Genomic DNA, 8,322 nt, shown 5'->3' with positions numbered 1-8,322 from the left:
ACAAGTTCATCTAGTTCCCCTGCTCAGGATTTGAATTTTAATAATTATTAATATTTTTCTTGATTTTTAATTATTTCACTAATAAGCCCTCACATTTCCCAGGCCAAATGCAAACTAATCACTGGAGTTGAGCCCTTGTTTCAGATTTATCTTAATGATTTCTGTTTAATCACAAACCCCTCAGTCATTCAGATGTGGTGATGAGGTCTGGAAAACCAGCATCCGGAGGACAGCTATTAGAACCACCCCCAGTCAATTCACACTTTTAAAGGGCAGTGCTTCCTACTGTTAATGGCCCTAAAGGCTAAGTACAGACAGTCAAGAAGCCCAAGGCTGAATTGATTCGAGCTCTGCAGGTTAGTCTAAGCTGCATAGGTTGAAACAATAAGCGAGTGAACAGATATTCACTTTCAATTCCAGAAATGAAGCCAAACACCAGCAGTGGCCCAAGCCGGAAGCTGAGGACAGCTAGAGCATGCCTCCCTGCTCAGCTGGAACAGACAGCTTGGGCAATGACTAGCCCACCCACCCTGTGACCAGGAGTTTTCTGGAGCTGTGGAGTTTTCTGGAGCTGTAGAAGATTCTGGGTGCTGAGGGATTGTGAGTTAACTTGACTACAAAAGGGATCTGGGACAGAAGTTCAATAAACTGATTTAACCTAAATCAGTTAGGTCTGATACTATGTCTACCCAGGTTTACCTTAAACCAGTTTCAGGCATTGTGAAAGTGGTTATGTGCACTGAAGTTCTGGTGTATTACAGATTTGAACTAGTTTCCTAATACCAGTTTATGCGTAATTTCTGTCCCTAGCCAAAGTGACTGTTAACTTCCTATCAACAGACTGCCAGTTGTTGAACAAAGCTTGACAGAAGGGCTAGGTACAGACAGTCAAAAAGTCTGAGGCTGAATTGATTCAGTCTTTGCAGGTCAGTCTAAGGTGCACAGATTAAATTGAAACAGAGGTGAACAGATATTTACCTTTTTTTCAGGAAATGCAGCCACATGCCTGCAGTAGCTCAGGCCAGAAGGTGGAGGCAGCTAGAGCAGGCTATCTGGCTGTGTGTTCACTTCCTCTCCCTACTGCCCCTGCGGTCTCTGGGATTTGCAGTCCAGAATTACAGCAGCAGGACTCTGCAGGGTTCTCATGACTTCTTCCTGCTTCCAGGTTCCTCTGGGATTTGTAGATTTCCTGGCTCCCATGCTAAAAAATAAAAACAAAGCACACTTTTGACTGAGTTCATTGATTTTGTTGCTACTAGAGACAAAAGATGCGTTTCTTTGCTCTTGCTGCCTGAATAGGATGAAAGAATTACTGTATACAATATATCCTTATCTTTTTTTGTTGCTGTCTTAGGCAGTGACTCCTGTGTCTCTATGAACCCTGCTGGAAAAAGTAGAAGTTTGAAACTGTCAAAGACATTAACCTGGAACAAGGAGAACACTGGCTTCCACCAATCCCCACTCAAAAAACTAAAAGACTGAAAAAACACCAATGTTAGTGACGCTATAACACAAGTTTTTCTGGTCCCCATGGAACAAAACCTGTTGCCTTACTTGCTGCCAATAAATGTGGCCTACGCAAACTAAACTCTGCACTAGTCCCATGCAACCAGTAAGCTTTCCCTATCTATTCAATATGAGAAGCCGCCAACAAGAGTGTCAATTACAATAGAAGCTTTGAAGATACAAACACTAGACTGAGACCAGTCTCAGGCCAAAACCAAAGCTCATTTCACAAAAGCCAGAAAGAGCTCTCAGAGTGTCTCTGCTTTCAGTCACCAATCTATTGGTGGCCTTGAGGCCAAAGATTCTCTCTCGCATTCAGACTCCCCCAACCAGAAAGCTTAATTTCAAGTCCTGGTTACTTCTGTAGAGACTTTTGTGACCTAAGGAAATTGGGGGGGGGGGGGGGGGGGGAGGGGGGGGTGTTCCTTATTCAAATTACAAATGTAACATCAAAATGTGTTTTTTCCCCAAGCAGTCTAATTGCAAACACAGGCAAAACAAGAGAAGAGACCTGTTCTGGGCAGATTGATCCCACCTGTCAGCCTTCAAAGTTATCAGTGAATTTATAGAAGTCATTAAAGTGACCAGCATAAAGAATGACTGTATGTACATCATTAATGACAAGTTGTAATGGCTATGAAGCATAATAAAATAGCTAAATATTTATTACTTTATCATATAAAACCTGGTTTTCTGGAGATATCATCACTGCATATATGAACTTAACTCAGGGGTAAGCAACACCCAGCACACATGCCACACTCTGGCATGAAATGACATTTTGTTTGGCGCACATGCCTCAGAGAGGATGACAGGGGAGCAATTCTTGTCATTGTGGTGCAACCCCAGTCCCTTCCCTGCTACCCACTTTGGCTATGAGCCAAGCAGGGGCTCTGCGAACCCTGGTGCAGCTGCTTGCAGCCTCCCTGCTGCATGCTACAAGCAACCCAGTCTTCAAGGCAGGCAGCAGGGGCTTGTCCAAATTCCAAGCCAGCTGTGGCACACAGCTGGGAGACTGCAAGTGGCTGTACCAGGGTCTGTGCCGGGTTCATTGCTGACAGTAGGTACACACATGCCTCAGGGCAGATGGTGGGAAAGAGCATGGGGCTGCACTGCCACAACAAGGATCAAGCCCCTGATGGCTCCCCTGCCATCCTCCACTGGCATGCCAACACTTTACAAGTTGAGGTTACAGATGTTTTTGGCACTCTGCCCAAAAAACATTGCCAGCCCCTGCCTTAACTAGTTTTTCAATTTGGAACAAGCTGCTTTCCACTAACATATTGCACAGTGTGACACTGATTTACATAAGCATATTACATCCATTTTGGAATGTAGCATGAATGGAGTGGATATACTGTGCCTCACTGTAATGCTCCAAGTGCAGGTCTTTTAACAGTATAGATGTGCCTTCTGAGTCAAGTCCAATCTCTGCTATTGCAGACAATCACATTATAAAATCTCTTTCACTAAGTAATCAAGCTCCATTTCAATATTACATATGTTTCTTGCTCCAACTCCTGAGACTAGTATACTGTTACATGATCTTGCTCCTCCGATGTTTCAGAAATTTCTGAACATCATGTTTCTGATGCAAATAGTTTCAGAAGTCAACATCTAAACTAGTTCCAAAATCCATATTTAGGTACCTAACTAAATGATTTTCAAAATTTTAAGAAACCATCTAAGCCAAACTGTTCTAGTAACACATTCATCCAAGAAAATAAAAGGAGAAAGGTGCCAGAACTGAAACCCACTTAAATTTCTGACTTCATCAGAAATCACTTCATATCAATCACTTCATATTGCACTGTGGGACCAGCAGATCTGATACCTGCCTTGTTCATTTTTTCTCCACCTGTCTAGAAAGCTCTATCTTAATATAATCTTGCATTTGAAATATAATATGAATCTGGTTAGTTTGGTCTAAAGTAGATGTCAAAACTGATTTTATAATACAATGATTCGATATTAATTAACTAGGGTTAAGTGGTAGTATTTGGGTGATGTTGTAGCTGTGATAGTCCAGGAAATATGTGACAAACTTAAGTTTATCTCAATCATGCAGCTGGTCCAATAAAATATATCACTGACAAAATCCTTGCCTCTCATATAAAAAGGAGTAAGTTTTTCTTACCATTGGATATTTGGTAGCAAAACACATGTGAAGTTTTCAATAGATAGGAACAGTCCATTGAAACAGCTATCACAGGCACTAGGAAAAATAAAGTGCAGCCAGTATTAAACAGGAACCCCCTTAAATGCTCCTAATAATAATATTAGAAACAATTCAACTGATAATCTTAATGGACTTTCTGTTAGACAAATCATAATTTCAAACTATTTTAATTGTACCCATTAATAGCTTGTGATGACTCAGTAATAAAGAAATCAAACCCCCATCTGTGCTGCAACTAGAGATATACAAACTTTATAAGGTTTATTGATACTCATCCTTATGCCTTAAATTCAACCTAGACAAACTGTCTTAAATTCAACCTGTGACGACATAAAAAGACATCACAAACTTTCAAATATTATTTCTCTTCTATTCAAAATGAGGTTCACTCAAAACATTTGATGATGTTCACTCAAAAGTCATTCTATATTGGCTGAATTTTCAGGAAGCTGTTTTCAATTTTTAAACTACTTCTATACAGATTAAGATAACAAAACTCTTTGTAGCAGGGCACTGGCCCTGGACCCTGTTACAGTCTGGGCATGACTGCCGAAATGGAGCCTACCCAGGGAATTACTTGGGGCCAGGGGCACTGCAGCGTGCATGAGCAAGCCACAGCGATGCATCCCCACATGGCTGGTAGAAGCAGAAGAGGCCAGTTGGAATATGACCCACCACTGGTGGTGGGAACTGGCTTCCACTGTTCTCTTAACTTCCAGCAGAACACTAAGGAGACAACCAGCAGAGTGGAATCCCTTGGTAAAGGGAAAATACAGGGAGCAGTACTGGAGCCAGAACCAGCACAGAACCTGGGATCAGGGCTCAGTCAGAGCCCTGGAGCACAAGAGGCTGGCAAATTCAAGAGAGAGACTAAAGATCCCTGACCAGGGGAATCAGAGCCGGCCTGGAATATAAGTAATAAAAATCCGCTGATTACTAGGGCAAGGAAAAGAAAGCCAGTGGGAGAGAGACAGAAAGAGAGGGAGAAAGAGAGTCAGGCCTGGGAGCGACCTGAGAGTGATGGTAGGTGGGACCAGGAATAGATGAAGACAGATTTACATAGATGGGTAGGAAAGACCCAAGGGAAAAGGGAGGAAATAAAGGAAGCAACCCAAGAACCACGCCTTAGGTATTTAAGCTGACATTTAGCGGTGTGGGTGACCACAACCAACCAGACTAGGAAAACCAGATGTTGGCAGGTGAAGTAGATTCCTCTCCAGCTGAGTGAGATAAACTGACCTAAATTGGGAAAATCCAAGGGTGAACATAAAGCAAGGGGGTTTCTATTCCCACTGGGAGCAAGGCTGGACACTTGAGGCTGGTGGGTCAGAAGAAGGCTAGGGCTGTAACTGACCCCTAATTGGACACATCTGGGATTTGGCTATCAGCCAAAATATGAGCAAGGTGTGGAACAGGACAGGATGTAGGGACAGAGGAGCCCTGTGAAGAGCATCGCCAACCTAGAGCAACATCGTTGATTACTGTTAACATCCTATCTCCCTCCTTTCTTAGTATTACAACATCAAGGCATGGCAGGAGAGTAAAGAGGGGACCGATGGTGATCATGCAAGAAGGAAAAACATCATCGAGAGAGACATTTCGCTTACACTCTTACACAGGTCTAGCAACAAGCAGTTCATATGGAAGAAATCTACTTCATTGACCACAATATTTAATTTAAATACTGTATCAATATTGCATAATTTAAATATTGCATGAACTCATGTAAGAAACTGACACTTTACTTCCTTACCTCATCACAAGGCCAAGTTTGGGTTTTCAAAAAGGTTAATACTACAAATGGTTGGGGTTAATATCTGTTAATAGCAATTGAAGTGAACTGGTAATTTATCGTTCTAGCAAAATGCTCAAGTAGGACATAGGACTTGGTAGAGGCAACAGTTTTAACTATGATCTCTCTGTAGGTACTAGGAAAATAATACTCATATAAACCTGAATACTATTCTACGTATCTTAAATTAATCTGGAAAAATAATAGTGAATTAGGTCAAAGAAAGATCCAGGCACAATATTAGTAAAAATGGGAGGACTGGGGTGGTTCTGCCTTATCTTCCCCCTACTTTTCAATTTGGCTAACAGCAAAGCAGAGTATGTAGTGACCATGACACCACATTGGGCTGAGATCTGGTGGAAAAGGAATTAGTCATGCCACATCTCCTTTTTCTTGTAGGAATCCTGTCTTCACAGGCAATCTTGCCCCCGCCTCCCTCCTGAGCACTGGCAGTAAGGGACAGACATTGCAGGCAACACCCACTTAGCACTCTTACTTGGTTCCAGAAAAATCAAGTGCTAAGCAAAACAGAGTTAAGTGAAACTCATTTTCCCATAGGGTTTAATGTAAATAAATATAATTGGTTGCATATCAGCTGCCAGCCCTGGCCCTGCCACTCCCAGCAAGTCACTGCACAGGGTCTGCCAGGGAAGGCATCGGCTCCTCCTGGTCTTATTGTTCCACTACCGCAATGGCCCCCACTGCACCACATCCACAGGCCACTAGTGCACCTGTGTACAGCCCCAGCTGCCTTGCCTACAGCGCATTAGTCGAGAACCTACAAGCAGACCTGGACAGGTTGGACATATGGGCACAAAACAACAGAATGCAATTCAACAAGGAGAAATGCAAAGTGCTGCACCTAGGGAGGAAAAATGTCCAGCATACCTACTGCCTAGGAAATGACCTGTTTGGCGGCACGGAAGCAGAAAGAGATCTTGGAGTCCTAGTGGACTCCAAGATGAACATGAGTCAGCAGTGTGACGAAGTCATCAGAAAAGCTAATGGCACTTTATCATGCATCAGCAGATGCATGATGAACAGAACCAAGGAAGTGATAATTCCCCTCTATCGGCCTCTGGTCAGACCCGTTGGAATACTGCATGCAATTTTGGGTGCCGCACTTCAAGAGGGATGTGGATAACCCGGAGAGGATCCAGAGAAGGGCCACTCATATGGTTAAGGGCTTGCAGGCCAAGCCCTATGAGGAGAGACTAGGGCACCTGGACCTCTTCAGCCTCTGCAAGAGAAGGTTAAGAGGTGACCTTGTGGCTGCCTATAAGTTCATCATGGGGGCACAGAAGGGAATTGGTGAGGCTTTACTCACCAAGGCACCCCTGGGGTTTACAAGAAATAATGGCCATAAGCTAGCAGAGAGCAGATTTAGACTAGACATTAGGAAGGACTTCTTCACAGTTCGAGTGGCCAAGGTCTGGAATGGGCTCCCAAGGGAGGTGGTGCTCTCCCCTACCCTGGGGGTCTTCAAGAGGAGGTTAGATAGGCATCTAGCTGGGGTCATCTAAACCCAGCACTCTTTCCTGCCATGCAGGGGGTTGGACTCAATGATCTATTGAGGTCCTTTCCGACCCTAACATCTATGAATCTATGAACCCACCGGCGGAACAGGTCACGGGCTGCAGCCCGCGGACGGGGGGAGGGGGGCTTGACCCCACTGTGGCCTGGGGTGGGGGACACTGCGCAAGTGTCCTTGAGTGCTGGCTGTGACTGGCCCAGGCCTTGCACTGCTGTCAGCCCTGGCCTTGGGCCCTGTGCTCCTGCCACCCTGCCAGCCCTGGCCCTGGGTGCCAGCCCAAGCCCCACGCTCACATCCCCTGCCCACCCCTTCTCGCCACCACCACTGCTTCTCCCCACTCGCTGGACCCTGGGGTCCTGCCGGCTACCACTCACCGCTTCACTCAACAAAGACACCACCGCCACTGCTTCTCCCCACCCCCCACACTAAGCATTATAACAAATTGCGCTGAGCACTAAGTGAAACCAGGTAGGTATTTGAAATGAGCACTATAGAGAAACCACAGTAAGCGAAACCGCATTAAGCAGGGGTTGCCTGTACACATAAACCGGTTTAAGTGATCAGAAACTGGTTTAAACCTGAAACAGAATAGATGTTCAGTGTATATAAATCAGTTTGAAAATGGCTGAAACTGGTTTGAGATAATCCTGGTTTAATGTAGTATTAAACTGATTTGGCTCAAACCAGTTTAAGCAATGTTTGTCCCAGACCACATGCTTAAGATAAACCATACACCCCCAGCATGCTCTCTGGGCTAGGTGGGTCTCTCTGCTCCACAGCAGGGCTGGCCCCTCCCCTCTGCTCCCCGGCTAGAGCTCTGGCAGAGTCTGCCTGGCTTCCCCCTGCCCTACCCACCCCTCACTGCTTAAGCAGAAATCCCCCCCTCCCTCCCATCTCCCACAGCACAGACGCCAGCCCCATGGCCCCTAGGCACATGGTATGCTAGCTAATGCTGAGAAGTTTCTATTAGGGCTGTGCAAAACTTTGGTCCCTGATTCAATTCAGTGGAGATTTGACCCAATTTGATGGCCAAATCTCCAAATCTGAATCAAATCAGGAGACCCTTTAATCTCTCCGAATCAAATTGAAACCCTCCAAATCTTTTTGGAGAGATTCAGAAAGATTCAGTGATTCAGACATAGACACAGCTTTAAATGTTCTTTCTACATACCTCTAGGTACCAGGTGGCTCATGAATGAGGAGATTATGGGGTGGATGGAGCATCCCACAGAAACATGGGCGGCCTCCCCAGTGTGCTTGGCAGCAGACCCAGAAGTGGACCAGAAGCACTTCCAGTCAACTTCCCAGGGA

The 8,322-nt window shown here is 44.9% G+C and overlaps 1 long non-coding RNA gene across 1 annotated transcript in view; it reads right to left on the bottom strand.

Annotated features, from left to right (window-relative positions):
• Window positions 1-984: 984 nt before the first annotated feature.
• Window positions 985-8,322, bottom strand: part of LOC132251441 (uncharacterized) — a 45,422-nt gene continuing 38,084 nt past the window's right edge. Inside the window, exons 3-4 of the long non-coding RNA XR_009463500.1 lie at window positions 3,644-3,721; window positions 985-1,201 (exon numbers count right to left, since the gene is read on the bottom strand). This is a non-coding gene — a long non-coding RNA (uncharacterized LOC132251441). The remainder of the gene's footprint in view (window positions 1,202-3,643; window positions 3,722-8,322) is intronic.

The sequence above is a fragment of the Alligator mississippiensis genome, chromosome 7 (genome assembly GCF_030867095.1).
Source record: "Alligator mississippiensis isolate rAllMis1 chromosome 7, rAllMis1, whole genome shotgun sequence".
In the NCBI taxonomy this organism is placed as follows: domain Eukaryota; kingdom Metazoa; phylum Chordata; order Crocodylia; family Alligatoridae; genus Alligator; species Alligator mississippiensis.
Note: the sequence above shows the minus strand (reverse complement) of the source record. Positions and strands in the feature narration are given on the sequence as shown.